Raw genomic sequence first — 20052 nt, forward strand, 5'->3', positions numbered from 1 at the left:
TTTTCCACATTGGAAATACCTCGACCCACTTTGAATGGCGATCAATCACAATGAATAATTGTCCTTCGAGCGCAACAAAATCAATATGTAACCTTTGCCACACCCTGGAAGGCCATTTCCATGTCTGTAATGACACTGATGGTGGTTTCTTGCTTACCGATTGACATGTCGTACAATGACTGACAATGTACTCTATATCTTTATCTAGACCTGACCACCATAAGTAACTGCGTGCAAAAATCTTGGTCAAGCACATTCCCAGGTGCTAGTCATGAAGATCTCCTAATAATTTGGACCTGAATTTATTTGCTATAACCACTCTTGCACCCCAAATGATACAATCTTTATCGACTGAAAATTCATTCCTATGAATGAAGAATGGATGAATATCTTTGTCTGTTACCTTCTTTGGCCAGCCATTTGCGATGTAATCATACACCTTTGACATGACTGGGTCACGTTTGGTTGCTCTTCCAATCTCTTCAACTGTGACTGGCAGTTCATTAATATATTAAAAATAGAACACTTCTTCACTATCGGGTGTAACTTGTGATGAGGAAGGCAATCTAGACGTAGCATCAGCATTACTGTGATCAGTTGATCAACTTATGCATATGCTGACAAAATCAAAGCATAGAAACATAGAAAATAGGTGCAGGAATAGGCCATTCGGCCCTTCAAGCCTGCACCGCCAATTAATAAGATCATGGCTGATCATTCCATCAGTACGCCTTTCCTTCTTTCTCTCCATACCCCTTTATCCCCTTAGCCGTAAAGGCCATATCTAACTCTCTCTTGAATATATCCAATGAACTGGCATCAACGACTCTCTGCGGCAGGGAATTCCACAGGTTAACAACTCTGTGTGTGAAGAAGTTTCTCCTCAACTCAGTTCTAAATGGCCTACACCTTATCCTAAGATTGTGTCCCCTGGTTCTGGACTTCCCCAACATCGAGAACATTCTACCCACATCTAACCTGTCCTGTCCCGTCAGAATCTTATATGTTTCTATGAGATCCACCCTCATCCTTCTAAACTCTGTTAGCGTGAATGTTTTCTCAGAAGAATCACTCAACACTCAGAGTCGGTTCCAATGCCGATGCGGCCTTTATTAACGCTTAGCGGGGAGGAAGTCTCAGGACTGTATCCAGCTTCTCTCCGCTGAACAAAGGGTTTCATGGATCTTTATATGTTTTACAACAGTTTACTACAGTTACATACAACAGTTTACTACAGTTACATTAGACCAATAGCGTTAGTCTCATGTGGCTCATGTGTTGCCAAGAGATGTGTTGCTAAGGGGTGTGTTGCTAGGGATGACTCATGTTTCTTGTAACATGGCCTGGGCCTCTCTTATCTTACTGTCCTTGGATGCTGGCATTGGGTAGCCTCCTTATTAGAGTTACATATTCGGTTCTTGTCAGCTCGGGCTGATTCATGCCCTCATTATGTGATGTAGGCCCCTCTTATCTCTATTTCTCGGGGCTCTGCTGTGTGGAGTCATAATGGTTTGTTATAGTTATCTTGTATCCAAGGCATTCCTGGCAGTGGGCCTCACAGGGTTATTGCTCGGTCATTGCTCAGTCAATAGTTCACAGCTTGACTACCTGATTTCCCATCATGCCTGGGCAGCCATTTTATGTGTGGCCACTTTAAACTTATATGAGTTTAGATATATTTAGCAGGTGCCTAATGCCTCGTGTTTTGATATATTCTGCAGGTGCCTATTTCCGACAACAACTCCAATGTATAAAGGCCCAGTTGATCCAGTCTCTCCTCATATGTCAGTCCTGCCCTCCCGGGAATCAGTTTGGTGAACCTTCGCTGCACTCCCTCAATAGCAAGAACATCCTTTCTCAGATTAGGAGACCAAAACTGAACACAATATTCCAGGTGAGGCCTCGCCAAGGCCCTGTACAACTGCAGTAAGACCTCCCTGCTCCTATACTCAAATCCCCTTGCTATGAAGGCCAACATACCATTTGCCTTCTTCACCGCCTGCTGTACCTGTATGCCAACTTTCCACGACTGATGAACCCTGACACCCAGGTCTCGTTGCAGCTCCACTTTTCCTAATCTGCTGCCAACCAGGTAATATTCTAACTTCGCGTTTTTGCCCCCAAAGTGGATAACTTCACATTTATCCACATTATACTGCATCTGCCATGCATTTGCCCACTCACCTAACCTGTCCAAGTCACCCTGCAGCCTCTTAGTGTCACCCTCACAGCTCACACCACCACCCAGTTTAGTGTCATCTGCAAACTTGGAGATATTACACTCAATTTCTTCATCTAAATCATTGATGTATATTGTAAAGAGCTGGGGTCCCAGCACTGAGCCCTGCGGCACTCCACTAATCACTGCCTGCCATTCTGAAAAGGACCCATTTATCCCAACTCTCTGCTTCCTGTCTGCCAACCAGTTCTCTATCCACGTCAGTATATTACCCCCAATACCATGTGCTTTGATTTTGCACACCAATCTCTTGTGTGGGACCTAGTCAAAAGCCTTTTGAAAGTCCAAATACACCACATCCACTGGTTCTCCCTTGTCCACTCTACTAATTGCATTCTCAAAAAATGCATTCAGGCTGCAGCTAATGTTGGCATTGGGAACTTTGGATGGAGGATTGCTGTCAGGGGCTTATGGTCCGTAACGATGGTAAACTTATGACCACACAAGTGTTTGTGAAACTTCTTGACCCCAAAAATTAATGCGAAAGCTTCCCTTTCGATTTGCGCATAATTACACTCACTGGCACTGAGAGTGCGTGAAGTAGCAGCAATTAGTTTCTCCTCCCCACTATGTAGTACATGAGAGATCACTGCCGCAACACCATATAGAGAGGCGTCACATGCTAGCTTGATCTCCTTAGATACGCCATAGTGAACTAACATGGTGCTCTCTACCAATTGGCTTTTACACTCCTTGAATGCTGTGTCGCATTCTTCTGACCACTTCCAATGGACCTGTTTTTTCAATAGTTCATTCAGTGGATGTAACACTGTCGCCAAATATGGTAGGAACTTCCCATAATACTTCAAAAGACCCAAAAATGATCAAAGTTCAGTGACATTCTTGGTAGTGGGTGCACTTCTGATTGCAACCAGCTTTCCCTTGGTTGGATGTAAACCATCTTTGTCTACTCTATGCCCTAAGTACTCCACTGAGTTTCGAAATAACTCACACTTGCAAGCAGTCACTCGTACTCTGTGCTTCTCTAGCCATTTGAGGACTTCATTAAATATGTTGTTATGAATTTCCCTGTTTGGTGCTGAAATTAGTAAGTCCTCTAAATAACATACTACCCCTTCAATATCTTGCAAAATCTGGTTCATCACCCCTTGGAAAATGGCAGGAATGGAAGGCACTCCAAATGGTAGCCTATTAAATTGATATAGGTCTCGATGAGTATTTATAGTCAAGCATGACTTGGACTCCTCATCTAATTCAAGTTGTTTTTGTTCCATGCTATGTAATCTCTGGGGATTTCTACTTATAGCTTTGAAAGTTGGTTTACTCTTCAGTCGGCATGCCTTCACAAGATGCCAGTTTTCCTGTAGAAGAAACACACTGCCTTCACATATGGACAACTTTGAACAATGTGTTGTCCCAGCATGAGTTCAATGCTCTGTTACCATTGCCAGTTGCTGAGACCTTGGGGTCCAACTGCCTTTTACTTTTAACCTGCAAGCGATTTACCTCAGTTGTCTGACAGCTGGAAATGGTACGAAATTCTCAGGAATATTGGTCGGCCATGGCCATTGACATAGCTGTCTGACCAGCTAAATCAAAAGTTAAGTTAAGAGTTGTCAATAACTTTCGTCTGATCGCATCATTTTTCATCCCACAAACAAAGCGGTCACACAAGGCTCGGTCCTGAAAGTTTCCGAAATTACAGTGAATAGATAGCTTTTTTAATGCTACAATGTACTCAGTGATACTTTTGTCGGTTTACTGATCTCGTATTCCGAAACGATAACTTTCAGCAATTTCCACGGACTCAGGACTGTAGTGCTGTTGAGCTTATGTGATGTGTCCTTTGGCTTGACAGGCACAAGTACAGTTTTCAGGGTTTCATACACCTTGGGCCCTGCTTCAGTTAAGAAAATAGCCCGTTTTCGTTCCAATACCACACAGTTATAGTTTTTATCATTGAGGACTTCGATGATGTTATTTGCAGTGGAAAACATTCTTAGCCACTCCACATTTGCTCCAAAACTTCCATGATTGTGTTGAAACTACCCCAAGCGCCCTATTATTCCCATAGGCACAGCCATCTGGACTCCGGTAATTCAGCAAGTGTGCGTGTAATTTACCTCGGATTTTTTAGCTGTTAATCAAAACAGAGAAGCTTTCAAAGTCTCTCTGTCAGATGGCTGAATCATCCACCAACAAATATTTCAGCTTTGTTATCCGATTATCCTATCCTTCGTCGCCAATGTTATGTTTTCGGTACAACCTCACAAACACACAGGCTTTACAATGGCTGATAACTTCAGGACCGGTGAAGTGACTTGTTCCCTTTTTATTGTTGTAAACAGCAATGGCTGCAATGCCACAGTAGTCCATTGGGTGGAGCTATATACATTATAGTCATTAAACCTCTTTTTACTGTGATGGAGCTTGTACACATTGCATCTGCTGGTAGATTTTCCTCTATGGGAACACCCCTTCCCACCTCATTACGTGACTAACAGAATGCTCAAATCCTTACCTTCCATTCTACCAGTCTCCACCTACGTGATCCCAAACACAGCTTCCCCTCCTCTCCTCTCTCCATTTTCCAGAGAGACAATTTGTTCCATAACATCCCGATTTACTCTTCCATCAGACCCAATTCCGGTGCCCTCCCCCAAGGCAGCTTCATGTACCAAAGCAGGAGATGCATCACCTGTCAATTCACCTCCTCCAGGGCTCCAAATACTCCTTCTGAGTGAGGCAGTAATTTACAAATACTTGCTCTAATCTAGTATGCTCTATCCACTTTTTGTCTCCTTTATGCTGAGAAGACCAAATGCTGATTAGATGACCAGTTTGCTGAACATCTCCGTTCTGTCTGTAAGTGCAATCCCGAGTAAACTGTGGCTCACCACTTTAACTCCCCCTCTCATTCGCAAGCTCACCTCTCTGTCATTCACGTCATTAAATTCTCCAACAAAACTCAACACCACCTGCAAAAACAATATCTTTTCCTTCTCCTAGGCACTCTGCAAACCTCTGCTCTGAATTTGGCTGCAGTAACTTCAAATGATGGCAGAAAGAGGAACAACATTTTGGGAGTCTGCAATGATCATGGTGCCAAGATTCTTAGAGACTGTGGTAGGGTTAATACTGGCCAAGATAAGACCCAGATGACCTTGGCACCCAGGAAGTGATGCCCCAGAGATAAGATGTACATGTAGTCGAGAGGGAGATGGCACTGTCAGGCAGTGCCACATCTATGACCCACCATAGCTAATCAGTGCCAGAAATATTTTACTGGCCTGATCAGGTTGGCCAAGGTAAGTGAAGGCACAAGTGTCCACGCAGCTTTTGAGAAGGAATACTCATCTCCACACCATCCAGAATCACTTAGTGTAAAAAGAAGAAATGAGCTGGATTTTCGGTTGTCTATAGCCTCAGTTAGCGCCCAAAGGTGGCGTTAATGCGAGCATTAGAGCTTACCGACTGGGCGCGCAACTTTTAGCATCCCGTCATAAAATTCATTACAAGTTTAGCAGGGGCACGAACCGCTTGCGCCTGGCTGCTGACGATCACTCTGAACATGATGTCAGTCCTGGTGCAGCACCCACACTTGCTAAATTAGATATGGCTGCCTCATTGAGTTCCCACCAATAGCAACGTCTGGAAAAACAGTCAGTACAGATTTGCAGAGTCGTTAACTGGTGGCTACTTAAAGGGATGAGGAAGCACTTCCCTCGGAGGTCACAGTCAGTGCAACGTTTACACAAAGCACGGTGCGTGAGCCTCCGAGTTTGCAGCGGCAGACTGACATAACAGTACAGGTTGAAAACAAGTGATTTTGAAAACTTTAATGTGTTGACGTCCGCAGCTGCTGCAGAGGGCGGGAGCAAATTTTACATCTGGAGCAGTAGTTGGGCACTGCACACCAGATGATGTCACGATCTTCAGGGTGCAAGATATCAAGGCAGTAAGTATTAGCACAGCGCAAATCCACCAGGGAAATTCATGGGTATCGGTGATTTCAGCGCACCCAGTCAGGAAGCCCTTAGCACCGTGTTACCACCCCCCAGAGGTGCTAACGGGAGGCGCAAACCAGGCCAATTTCTCCCCCTTTTTTTTGAAAACATAATATACCCATAACACTTCCTATCCAAATGAAGTTGTTCTCAATGTTTCTCATTTGTCCTTTTATCAAAAAATAGCAGTGTGCGGCGGCCCGGCCCGGAAATCGGCGTGGTCCCAGCCTGCAAGACCATCAGCAGGCCGGCGCCATTAGAGGGAGCAGCGTGCGGTGACATGCCACTTCAGGGAGCAGCATGTGCTGCTGCAAGAGGGCGACGACTGACTGCAGTGTGGGCAGGTACAGCAGGAGTGGCGAGGTCGGGGCAAAGGAGCGGCAAGAGTTCATAGAGGAATGTGATTGGGGCCCAGGAGAGGCGAGAGTTCAGGGCCCAGAAGAAGCAAGGGTCCAGGGGCAGCACGGGCCAGCTGACACTGCGATATGTGTGCGCACTAGGTTCATGCAGCAGAGCTGGTCTCCAGTCGTCTTGGTTAATCCATGCCACTGGACCAAGACCGAGCTCTGTCAAACCCGTGTGGTGGCTGGTGTGCAATGGTCACCACACGTTAAAAAAATCCACGCACAGGCATTTTCCACCCTTCAACATGTAGTTTGGGCTCTGGAATATTAGGTCCTTCATTGAACCACCTGTGAACTCATCCCTTTTCAGCATGGAAGCAAGTCATCCTCGGTTCAAGGGACTGCCTATGATGAATCAAAATATGAACATTGACCGAGAATCAGCTGAGAAGCATTGACTTGATTTGATTGGAATCAAACTCAGTTAAGCCCATGGCAAGACATGCTAAATAAATTCTATCCCATTCTCCAACTCAATGTATAGAAACTGCAAATATGAGAGCAAGTTCCAATTCCAGATCTTTGGTGATGCTGGCTTTTGACTGCTGCAGGCAAACTTCCCAATTGCATTCCTGGAACTGTAAAGTCAAGAGATTTTCCAACAATGTCAAGGAGTCAGGCGTTGGAACAAGTGATCAGAATCGGCTCCAGAGGACGTACAAGATTTGCCGGCAATGAAAGGGAATGTGAAAGTGAATAAGGTGAATATGAGAAACAGATGGAAAACCCCTACAAGTCAGCAAGGACAATTCTGAGGGAGAGAAAGACGGGGTAGGAGCAGGGAAAAAGGGTAAAGCAGGAGTGCGATGGAATCTCTCCACTTGCCTGGATAAGTGCAGCTCCAACAATTCTCAAGAAGCTCGACACCATGCAGGACAAAGTAGCCCGCATTATCAACACCCCACCCATCAACTTAAACATCCACCGTGGCTGTAGTGTGCACCATCTACAGGATGCACTGTAGCAACTCACCAAGGCTTCTTCGGCAGCACCTCCCAAAACTCCAACCTCCACCGCTTCAAAGGACAAGGGGAGCAGGTGCATGAGATCACCTCCAAGTTCCTCTCCAAGTGACATACCATCCTGACTTGGGCATATATCGGTGTTACTTCATTGTTGCTGGGTCAGAATCCTGGAACTCCCTTCCACATCATCATAGGCGGTCCTTCGAACGAGGATGACTTGCTTCCACATGAGTTCACAGATGTTTCAATGAAGGACCCGATGTTCCAGTCTTGAACTCCAGAGGTGGAAGATGCCTGTGCGTAGATTTTTTTAACGTGTGATGACCGTTGCATATCAGCCACCAAACAGGCTCGACAGAGCTCGGCTTTTATCCAGTGGCAAGGGTTAACCAGGACAACTGGAGACCTGCTCTGCTGCACGGACCTAGTGCACACACTGCACTCCCTCCCTAACAGCACTGTGGGAGCACCTTCACTACACGGACGGCAGTGGTACAAGAAGAAGGTCCACTGTTAGGGCAATTAGCAATGGACAATAAATATCGGCCTTGCCATGCCCATAACCCTAGAATGAATGTTTAAAAATGAGAGAAAATCTTAAATGACTTAAACTATCCTAGCATCACAAATTTGTTATCCTGTCCAGGTGAAATTGGGCTGACAATGAATTTACCTCAGTACTCCTTTTCACCTTCCTCAGAAAGGACTGTTCTCTCCATGACACAATATGAGGTCAATCTCCAATAAATTTACTGTCTTTGCCTTTAAGCTCATTCTCTTTGAATCAAAATCAGTTTATGTAAAATATCTATCCTTCTTACAACCCTCTCAAATATATCAACTAACTAGCATGAAAGTTTACATTTTGCTTACAATCACAAAATACAGATTAATATTTAAAATAACCTTCATTCCTGCCACACATGGAAGTTTATCAATTCCCAATAAAATGTTTCTCTAGATGTTTCAATGCCAGAACTTCCAAGTTCATGGTTCCTGCAGAAATTTCCTGAGGACATGAATGGATGGAATAACAAAGGTGGCATACCCAGAATTTCCCTTCCATTACGTAAAGATCCCAAATCGGTAGCAGGACCTGGAAAATTGGCTATTAGCATTTGCTTTGTACCGTCTTGTGATTTACAAATAAGAGAGCAGTTAAATTTTCATCCTAGTTTTCGTATCTAAGGAACATTTTTAAGCTAATGGGGTGCAATGAAATTGAATTATGACCAACTACTGAAATAAAGTTTAACTAACCAGTGGGAGAAGGTTATTAGAATGAAGACATTATCGTAATTCTCAAATCACCAGTAACTTCCATGTGGGGTCTTTAGATGTCCTTCCATAACATCAGTGGAAAATCAAAGGAAACCCCAGAGAAATGGCATAAATGGCTGTTTACTCCACTTCTCCAGTATTTAGATCCATCATCCACTGATGTTATGGCATGGAGTCAAAGAATTTAAACGTAGGTTCTGCCCTAATATATTTTGCGTTCCTTTAGATTTCAACATAGGATTGTAAACAGATAGGAAAAAACATATGGTGACATTAAACAAACAGTAAACTGTAGTCAAGAATGATAAAATTAGGCAATAGTCATTCCTGTTATAATGTTGTTTGTAGATCAGTCAATAAGGAGTGATTCAATCATATGTACAAATTCCTTTGATAATAGAAATGCATTGGATTTACCAGCATGTAATTTGATGAGATGAGTTGATGATCTTCCCTTAAACAACTGCTCGCCCCGGGCTAGAAGATGGGACCACAGGAAAAATCAGGGATTAGAAAAGGATATTTGGCCAATCATCAAAGCTCATATCTATAATATATTAACTCTCACATCAGTTATAATGGTAAGTAATTGTATTTTGAATAACCCTAGTGATTTTGCCTTTAATACCTTGTTTGGTAGATTATCCCTCATAAATAAAGAAGACTTTCAAATGGGTTTTAAATGTATTTTTCACTGATTTCCATTTAGATCTTCTTGTTTCATTTTCATGGTGTACTTCAAAGTAGCAATTTATTATTTGATATGCTGTCATAAGATCCAACATAATTATTGTCTTTATAAAGTGCAAAGCTTAAGCATCTCCTCATTCACTTTATACTTGGCGTTAGTCTAGTTGCTTTGCTGTAATTTTTCTTTTGCAAAGATATCTTTTTGCATGTTTTTGGTCAATTTCTTTTGTGGCTGCTACAGGCACCATTACACGCTTCTATTTTTATAGAATATGTGGAATACCTTTTGCCCATTATCTGATCTCTTCCTCCATAACATTGCTGGTGTATCAGTGCTGCAGACTGCTCTCAATCCAATTGAAGAAGTTCATAGACTATCTTTCCATTTCCACATCTCCTTCACCTTTACATGGCTTGTCTTTAACCCTTCCTTCCCCTCCCTGGCCTGCAAATCTGGTAGTGGCATTTCCACAGACATTGACTAATAAGCCCACGGGTCCCGCAACTATTTGGATTATGTTTCTTCCCTCTCCTCTTCCTGCAAAGACTCAATATATTTCTTGCAGTTTTGCCACCTCCAGTATATCTACTCTGATTATGACACTTTTCACAATAAAAGTTTGGGAATGTTCTCTTTTCTACATCAAGGTTTTATCGAAAAGGTTTTCAATTGCATCTGTTTTTTTTATGGCTCTTTTCTCACCTAACACCTCTCCCGCCCACCCCCCCCCCACTCCCCCCACAACAGTAGCAAGAATCCCTCTGATCCTATTCTTCAATTCCACCCAACCTTGACATCTGCCAAATTGTTTTCTACTATTTTCACCATATTTGATTCTAATACAATGCGTATTTTACCTCAGAGTTCTAACAGTGTGATAGCCAGGTGAAACAGAAATGTACTTGTACTTCTTTCAATTTATTATACTGTATTCGCTGCTCACGATGCGGTCTCCTCTACATTGGTGAGACCAAACGCAGATTGGGTGACCACTTTGCAGAACACCTCCGATCAGTCCGTAAGTATGACCCCGAGATTCCGGTTGCCTGTCACTTTAATTCTCCACTCCACTCCCACTCTGACATCTCCTTCCTCGCCTTCCTGCACTGTTCCAATGAAGCTCAACGCAAGCTCGAGGAACAGCACCTCATCTTTCGTTTAGATACTGTACAGCCTTCTGGACTCAACATCGAGTTCAACAATTTCAGAAAATAACCTCTGCCCACATTTTGCTCTGATGTTTTTTTTCTCTCTCTTTGTTTCCCATGGCAGCTGATAATTATCCTGCCATTCACACTCTATCTAAGCTAATCTTTTTCTAACTTCTGATATTATCATCTCAACTCGGCCCATCATCCCTTTTGTCTCACAAATCTCTCCTGTCTTCCACCCTATCACAAACCTTCCCTTTTCTTCTTTCCTCCCCTCCCCGTCTCAGTGCTTAAGAATTTGTTCTTTTCAAACATTCGCCAGTTCTGATATAGAAACATAAGAAACATAGAAAATAGGCCATTCAGCCCTTCGAGCCTGCACCACCATTCAATATTATCATGGCTGATCATGCAGCTTCAGCACCCCTTTCCTGCTTTCTTTCCATACTCCTTGATCCCTTTAGCCGTAAGGGCCACATCTAACTCCCTTTTGAATATATCTAACAAACTGGCATCAACATCTTTCTGTGGTAGAGAATTCCACAGGTTCACAATTCTCTGAGTGAAGAAGTTTCTCCTCATCTCGGTCCTAAATGGCTTACCCCTTTTCCTTAGACTGTGATCCTGGTTCTGGACTTCCCTAACATCAGGAACATTCTTCCTGCATCTAACCTGTCCAATCCCATCAGAATTTTATATGTTTCTATGAGATCCCCTCTCATTCTTCTAAATTCCAGTGAATATAAGCCTAGTCGATCCAATCTTTCTTTATATATCAGTCCAGCCATCCCAGGAATCTGTCTTGTGAACCTTCGCTGCACTCCCTCAATAGCAAGAATGTCCTTCCTCAGATTAGGAGACCAAAACTGTACACATTATTCAAGGTGTGGCCTCACCAAGGCCCTGTACAACTGCAGTAAGACCTCCATGCCAACATGCCATTTGCCTTCTTCATCGCCTGCTGTACCTGCATGCCAACTTTCAATGACTGATGTACCATGACACCCAGGTCTCGTTGCACCTCCCCTTTTCCTAATCTGTCACCATTCAAATTATATTCTGCCTTCCTGCTTTTGCCACCAAAGTGGATAAGCTCACATTTATCTACATTATACTGCATCTGCCATGCATTTTCCCACTCACCTAACCTGTCCAAGTCACCCTGCAGCCTCTTAACATCCTCCTCACAGCTCACACTGCCACCCAGCTTAGTGTCATCTGCAAACTTGGAGATATTACATTCAATTCCTTTGTCTAAATCATTAATGTATATTGTAAATAGCTAGAGTCCCAGCACTGAACCTTGCGGTACCACTAGTCACTGCCTGCCATTTTGAAAAGACCCGTTTATTCCTACTCTTTGCTTCCTGTCTGCCAATCAATTCTCTATCCACGTCAATACATTATCGCCAATGCCATGTGCTTTAATTTTGCACACTAATCTCTTGTGTGGGACCTGGTCAAAAGCCTTTTGAAAGGCTAAATACATCACATCCACTGGTTCTCCCTTGTCCACTCTACTCGTTACATCCTCAAAAAATTCTAGAAGATTTGTCAAGCATGATTTCCCTTTCATAAATCCATGCTGACTTGGACTGATCCTGTCACTGCTTTCCATATATGCTGCTATTACATCTTTAATAAATGATTCCAACATTTTCCCCATTGCCGATGTTAGGTTAACCGGTCTATAATTCCCTGTTTTCTCTCTCCCTCCTTTTTAAAAAAGTGGTGCTACATTAGCTACATGACGAAGTGTCATCGACCCGAAATGTTAACTCTGCTTCTCTCCACAGATGCTGCCTGATCTGCTGAGATTTCCAGCAATTTCTGTTTTTATTTCAGATTCCAGCATATGCAATATTTTGCTTTTATATTAGTTCTGGTAACTGAATTGCCTTCATGACCTCTTTCTAATTAACCAGATTCACCCATTATTGGCTTTCTTGATGTTTAAATGTAAGTGCTACTAACTAGACTCACATGAAGCGCCTTGGGATGTTTTACTATGTTAAAGGCGCTATATAAATACAAGTTGTTGTTGTTGTTGAACAATTATTAGTTCATGACTTTGCTGCCTGATGTCCTTCATGATGGGCAAGAAAGGGTTAATTCATTCACTGAGTAGCTTGTATGACTCAGAGGGTTGTAAATCTGTGGAATTCTCTGCCCTAGAGAGCTGTGGAGGCTGGGTCATTGAATATGTTTAAGGCGGAGATAGACAGATTTTTTGAGTGATAAGGGAATAAAGGGTTATGGTGAGTGGGCAGGGAAGTGGAGCTGAGTCCATGATCAGATCAGTCATGATCTTATTGAATGGCGGAGCAGGCTCGAAGGGCCAAATGGCCTACTCCTGCTCCTATTTCTTAAGTTCTTATGTCTCCTGGTGGGAGATGGATAATGTAAACCCTACGTAATCCCATGTTGATATCGGCAATTTGAGGCAAGCCAAACTTAGGTGCAATTAAATCCTTGTCATAGAATGGATTTTAAACACCATCTGGTTCCTTGCTGAGTTCAGATGAAAGGGTTATGGATTTGTTGATGGATATTCTTGTTAGGATATCAATCGCAAAGTTCTAACAACAGTGTTGTAGCCTTCTCGCTGACCCATGCTTTCTTTGAGTGAGGCTCCCTGCTGGAATTACTGACTTTATCCTTTTGTTTTAAAAAAATGATCTGACAAGAATCCCATAATGTGGAAGACATAACTCTCGCTATTTCTCAGAAGAGAGCTATTTTTTTTAAAATTCAATAGGTGCAGATAATGGCTACTATTATTTTCTCCTATCAAGACTTCTCACAAAATTGTTCAAATCAACCTTGGGGCAATGACTCAGTTTCCATGGCCATTTACCTTACTTTTCCCACATGTACGATACTCCACAACATAAGAAAAATAGCTTTACCAGATTGAATCAATGGAAAATTAAACAGCAATATTTCTAACCGTGGGAAAATCCAGGCCTCAATTTCTTCTAATATTGACGAAGCGCCCTCGCACTGTCAGGCCTAGTAAGTCAACAACAACAACAACTTGTATTTATACAGCGCCTTTAACGTAGTGAAACGTCCCAAGGTGCTTCACAGGACTATTATGAGATTTAAAAAATTGACACCGAGCCGTATAAGGAGTAATTAGCGCAGGTGACCGAAACCTTGATCAAAGAGGTATGTTTTAAGGAGCGTCTTGAAGGAGGAAAGAGAGGTAGAGAGGCAGAGATGTTTAGGTAGGGAGTTCCAGAGCTTGGGGTTTAGGCAACAGAAGGCACGGCCACCAGTGGTTGAGCGATTATAATCAGGGATGCTTAAGAGGGCAGAATTAGAGAAGCGCAGACATCTCGAGGTGTTGTGGGCTGGAGGAGATTATAGAGATAATCGTTTAATCTAATACCCTCAAGAAAGCCATCAGCTTTCACTGTTTGAGCGAAACTATCTGAATAAATCTATCGAAATGCAGAAATAAATAGACAGTCCTAAAGTATTGAAAACTTGCTGCAACAGCAATGGGTTGCTAATGGCGACCCATTAGTTTTTTTTGTTTAAAATTTGTTCAGAAATTAAAGATTTCTCAAATAGTTTAATTTGGAATATTGGTTGATGAATACTTGAATTTAAGTCTATATTTTAGTAAAATGACTTCAAAATGTGACCCCTTAAAAAAAATTGTAATCTCTCTAAGAAACATCTTAAAAAGAAGTCAGGGTGCCCCTGAGGAGACCTGCAGTGGATCTTTTAATTATTGAATTATTCAAGAGTGTTTTTATTCCCTTAAGTGTACAAGATTAAGAGATGATCCAATTGAGATGTTCACAAAGATTAGAGGAGAAGATAGGGTTGGTTGAGAGAAACTATTTCCTCTGGTGAGGGAGTCCAGAACAAGGGGGCATAACCTTAGCATTAGAGCTGGGCTATTCAGGGGTGATGTCAGGAAGCAAAGAGTAGTGGATATCTGGAACGCTCTCCCCAAAAAGCTGTTGTGGCTGGGGGTCAATTGAAAATGTCAAAACTAAAATTGATAGATTTTTGTTCAGTATAATAATTAAGTACAGGGAACCAAGGTGGGTAGATAGAGCTAAGATGCCGATCAGCCATGATCTCATTGAATGGCGGAACATACTCGAGGGGCTGAATGGCCTCCTCCTGTTCTTGTGTTCCTATATACAGTGACAAGTCAGTTTAAAAAGATATGTCTGTCCACATTTTTTTTAAGTATTTGTCATTAGCTGCGTCTGGATCATCATAGCAATAAAGACATACAGGGGGTGACTTTCAACTGCCAGTCGTCTGTTTCTCGCCTGAAAAATGGGTAACTAGCAATGGAAAAATGGAGACGAGCACTTTGGACAGTCAAGGCCTGCTTGAAGCACTTTTCAGGCAGGCCAGCCTGAAGGCTGCCTCAATATGCAAATCAGGATCCTACCCCAGTTATTGGACCCGGATGGCCATTCTCAAGTACAAAGGGGCGGAACATATGCCATGTACAGTCTTCCCATTTGCGGCTGATATTGAACGGCCCAAGCAAAGGTTCTTAAAGGACCCCCAAATAATTCAAGGCCCCTCCCCCTCACCCTGAACCTCGGATTGCCTAACTCCCAACTCAATCTTCCAGCCTACCTCACCAGATGGACAAAGTGAGGAGAAGATCTGGGACAAAAAGAGGCCGTTTACAATTTTTTTTAAACTTTCATTCTGAGGCAAATTGGTACAGGAGTGCTCCTCCAGGCCGCAGAATAGAAGGTTTGGGTTCCCCTGTCCTGGGCTCTCCCCTTTCCCTTGTTTCAACACACCACCTCTCCTCACTCTCCCCCGCCGCTCCCTCCCCACTCTACCACCCAGTTAAAATTGATGGTAATATATTTAATTTATCGATCAGTGCATATGAATCAAAATATCAGGATGTATCTCTTAGTTAATTACAAGGCAGAGGAATTCATTGTAAGCCTTGCACAGATGATTTGTGAGGCTACATTTGGACTATTCTGGGCAGTTTTAGGATCTCTCCCTTCAAAAAGGCATTGGTACATCGAGCAGAGCCCAGCGAAGAGCAACAGTGTTAATTTAAAAATTTAAGGCTCTAATTACGAAGGGATTTACAGAACTGAAGTTATTATTTTTTGTTGGAGAATGGAGGTCTGAGGGGAAACCTAATCCAGGTCTTTAAAATGATGAGAGACATGAATAATAAAAATGCAAGGTAGATTATTTAACTTGGACTGTTTGCAATTGAACCACACTAGATTAAAGAATATAATTACTAAATGAACAAGCATCAAGCAAGATTAGAGATGAGAAGAACTTCCCCGCCCCCCCGCAAAGAGTAGTGGATATATTAAACATACTCCTTTCAAAAGCAGTTAATGAAGTGTTCATTAAATTCTCCAAAAAAGAACTGGTTTAATCTCTTAGAAATTCAAATTAAAGCTACAGGCTCAGACACATACTATCAAATATTTCATGGTGCACATGGAGCTAAAAATTCGATAGCGGTAAAAGCATGCCGGTGCTACCGCGGGCCAATATTAACGGCTGTCAAAAATGGTGGTGCTGGCAGGATCGAAAAAGTGGTGTTGGGGACTAATTCACATTAGCCCAGCACTAAACTCATCGTGCAAGGCCATTCCCGTGGTGTTTGTCCTGGCAGGAGGCCCCAATGTAGCGTGGCCGTAGCGTCCTTGCAGGAAGAACAGCCTTCTCTTAAAGCGAGTCTGTCATTTCAGAAAGCATTTCGGTCACTTGAATGAAAAAATAAATACCATGCAAAATTAGGCAGTTCTTAGCCTTCATAGCTCAACTGCTTTCTGAAGAAAAAAACATTAAAAAACCCCAAATGGGAGTTTCCAGCTCCTAAAACTAAATCCCTTCCGCACCTACAAAAATGGGAAACTGCCTCAGCGTTAACACAACTAGCTCATCAAGCCAGAGGAGGGGCACCCAGGGTCTCGCACACAGCACCCCAGCTTTGTACAGGGGGTCAACACTGCAAGAGAGATACTCTACCCACAGGGGCCAGGAAAGCCTCCAGAAAGAATGATGTGGGACAAGATTACCGAGGCAGTCACTGCCTGCAGTATTGCCCCCACATCCGAGCTCCAGTGTCCAAAGAAGCTTCATGACCTCAGACCAGTAATCAAGGTCAGAGAATGCATCTTCAAAAGCAGTTTCCTACCAACTACACCACTAGCCTCACACACAGATCAATGTAAGACTCCCCCCCCAATCACTCACTGACCAACAATCTGTATCAAAAACGAGGCACATCTCCCATTCCTAGCTTCACCTCATCCCCTTCGAGGAGACAGCGATGGCCATTTTTGGCAGGGGTATGGCTGAGCCCTTTGCCAGCGGTGGGGCTGAAAGGCTACAAGATGCCAGTATCCTCATATGTTATCCTCTTGATTTCCCGCCTTCCTCTCAGCGCAACTCCATCCTTGTGCCTTCCTCATTTCACACACCCAAGAAATGCAGCCTGCCCAGATAGTGGGTGACCAAGCAGAGGCGAAGAAGAAGAAGGAGGAAGAGGAAGAGGAGGAAGAGGAAGAGGAAGAGGAAAAAAAGGAAAAAGAGAAGGAGATGAAGATGAAGATGAAAATGATGAAGAAGAAGATATCGATTTCACACTCGCAGCCAGCCATTCCTTTAGGTCAACCAGCAAGATGATTAGCAGTGTCCCCTGCTTAAATTCAGCAGCCTTCCACCTGCCATGCTGCAGCCACTGGCAAAGCACTGTGTGATATTAGTAGGATAGACAAAGGCACACACTCACAAGACAGTCACTAAGGGAATGCATAACGGTTAATGCGTTTATTTCTTGATGTTGTATTGAATGGTTGTTGGATTGTAAAGTTTGCTTTGTGGTGGCTTTTATTTCAGCATTTGTGGCCAAGAGGATGCTGCAATGGTCAGTAACAGAGAGAAGGTAAGGTGTGGGACAAATGTTGAAAGGGGAATTGGGGTTGTGGTCACTGGTGCCACAGGTGGATGATTCCATCCCAGATATCCCGGCCAGAAAGGGGCTGTCTGGGATGCACCCTTTCTTCTGCTTCTTCCTCTTCTGCATCTTTAGGTCAGGCAGCATCTTGACCTGAGATGTAAACTCTGTTTCTCCTGCTGAGTATTTCCAGCATTTTCTGTCTTCTCAGAGGCCTTTCTTTACTATCTGATGTCTGGCAAGTGTCCAGTAGCACGCACTGCACTTCCTGCACACTTAAAAATCTTCTAGCATGTATTGCACCAAGCCACTACTTCAATAAAATATTTTAAAACTCTAGTGTAAAAGCTTAAATGCAAGCTTACATGAAAGATGTGTATGTCCCTTTAAAAGTGCTGACAGTGTCTCTATCAGTCTGCTGAACTTTTGTTTTTCAGAGCGAGCTTCGGACACAGCGCTGAACTCAACGCTAAGGTCAAAGTTCACAGACATGCCGTCTAGTCGGCGTATGACCTCACACTTTCTTCATTTACACCTCCAGGGCTAGTGCTGCTATCGGCCACACTCAGGGCCTCACCAAAATGGCACACGCTGAGTACACCATGCTAGAGAAGGGTTCTTGATAGGCAGCTGCCAGCTGTGTGGCGGTAAGGAGCCCAAATTCTGGGCCATGTTTCCTGAGCCTCTGAAATAAAGAAAATGTAATGCAAATGGAAGATCCAGTCAGAGTTGAATAGTGTAAACCTTGGCTCAGCGATAGCACTCTTGTCTCTGAGTCAGAAGGTTCAAGCCTCACTCCAGAGACTTGAGCATGTAATCTAGGCTGCCACTTCAACGCAGCACTAAAAGGGTACTGCATGTTGGAAGTGCTATCTTTCAGACGCAACATACAATTGAGGCCTTGTCTCCACTGTGAGGTGGATGGAAAAGGACGAATGGAATTTTCGAAGAAGTGTAGGGGAATTCTCCCGGTGTCCTGACCAACATTTATCCCGAAACCAATCCAACTAAAACAGATCATCTGATCATTTATCTCATTGTTTTTTGTGGGACCTTGTGTGTACAAATTGGCTGCTACGTTTGCCTACATTACAATAGTGACTAGATTTCAAAAATACTTCGTAGGTTGTGAAGTGCTTGGCACATCTTGAGGGCACATTAGGCGGTATATAAATGAAAGTTGAAATAAAAACTGAAAATGCTGGAAATACTCAGCAGGTCAGACATAATCTGTGACGAGAGAAACAGAGTTAACATTTCAGGTTGATGCCCCTTCATCAGAACTGGAAAAAGTTCGAAATGTAACAGATTTTAAGCAAGTGTAGGGGCAGGGAAAGAGGGGAGGGGAGGATAGAACAAAAGGGAAAGTCTGTGAGAGGGTGGAAGGCAGAAGAGAATGGGCTTGAAATCCAGGTGCTGGGTTTCCTGCAGGCGCTCACCAGAAAATAGTTAAAAAGATGCGCAAACCATCTTTTGCTGCAGCGCCCTCCAGCAATCCCGGTCTGAGGCCTTCTCTTCCTGTGCATCGGAGCGCATTCACATCTTCGAGATGCAAAGGGAGAAACTGGAAACACGTGACGCTGGATCGCCAATCCAGGTAAAGTATTCTCATTCATAATAATGGGTCTCCGTATGTGGAAGTTGTCATTATTATGATTGAGAAACACTACCGCCCGCCAAACACCAAAACACAAATAAAAAATAGGAAAAAAACTCACATATTTTAACATTAATTTAAATTAATGTTAATAAACGTGTTACAAAAAATATATATTTTTCCGATTCTAAAAAAAATTTGTGATTATGGTTTAAAATAAACTTACCTTAGTGGGCAGGGTTTTTAAACATTAAAATGTGTTTTTAAATTTTAGTTTATGTTTTAAAACTCTTACGCTGGTAAAAGTCGGCTATGCACCTGCTTTAACCAGGCGCAAGAGTTTTAGGGACATTCGCTGGGCAAGATATGGGAAAATACCGCAATCTTGCCCTTGTAAATGTCCTGGCTGCCGAGATGTATTGGATCCGTCAAGCCAGAACTTGACAGATCGGAAAAGCCAGTTTCCAGCGCATACACATTGAGCGCTGAAAATAGATTTTGCAATGCCTTCCCGTACACACTTAGTACAGACCCAAGAAGGCCGGAATTTCAGGGCCATTAACTATTTCCAGTTTGGACAAAGGCTGTAAATTGCCTAATCGAAAGATGAGGTGCTGTTCCTCAAGCTTCATTGGAACAGTGTAAGTGGTCGAGGATGGAGAGATCAAAGGGGGAGTGAAGCGGAGAATTAAAGTGACAGGCGATCTGCAGTATTTGGCTTTTGTATAAATGAAAGTTATTTCTTTCTTCTTCAATAGAGCTTCGGGATAGATGGCTATATATCCTAGACAATATGCAGAAGATAATGTACATTGCTACAGCCTG

Source organism: Pristiophorus japonicus, chromosome 1 (genome assembly GCF_044704955.1).
Source record: "Pristiophorus japonicus isolate sPriJap1 chromosome 1, sPriJap1.hap1, whole genome shotgun sequence".
Lineage (NCBI taxonomy): Eukaryota > Metazoa > Chordata > Chondrichthyes > Pristiophoridae > Pristiophorus > Pristiophorus japonicus.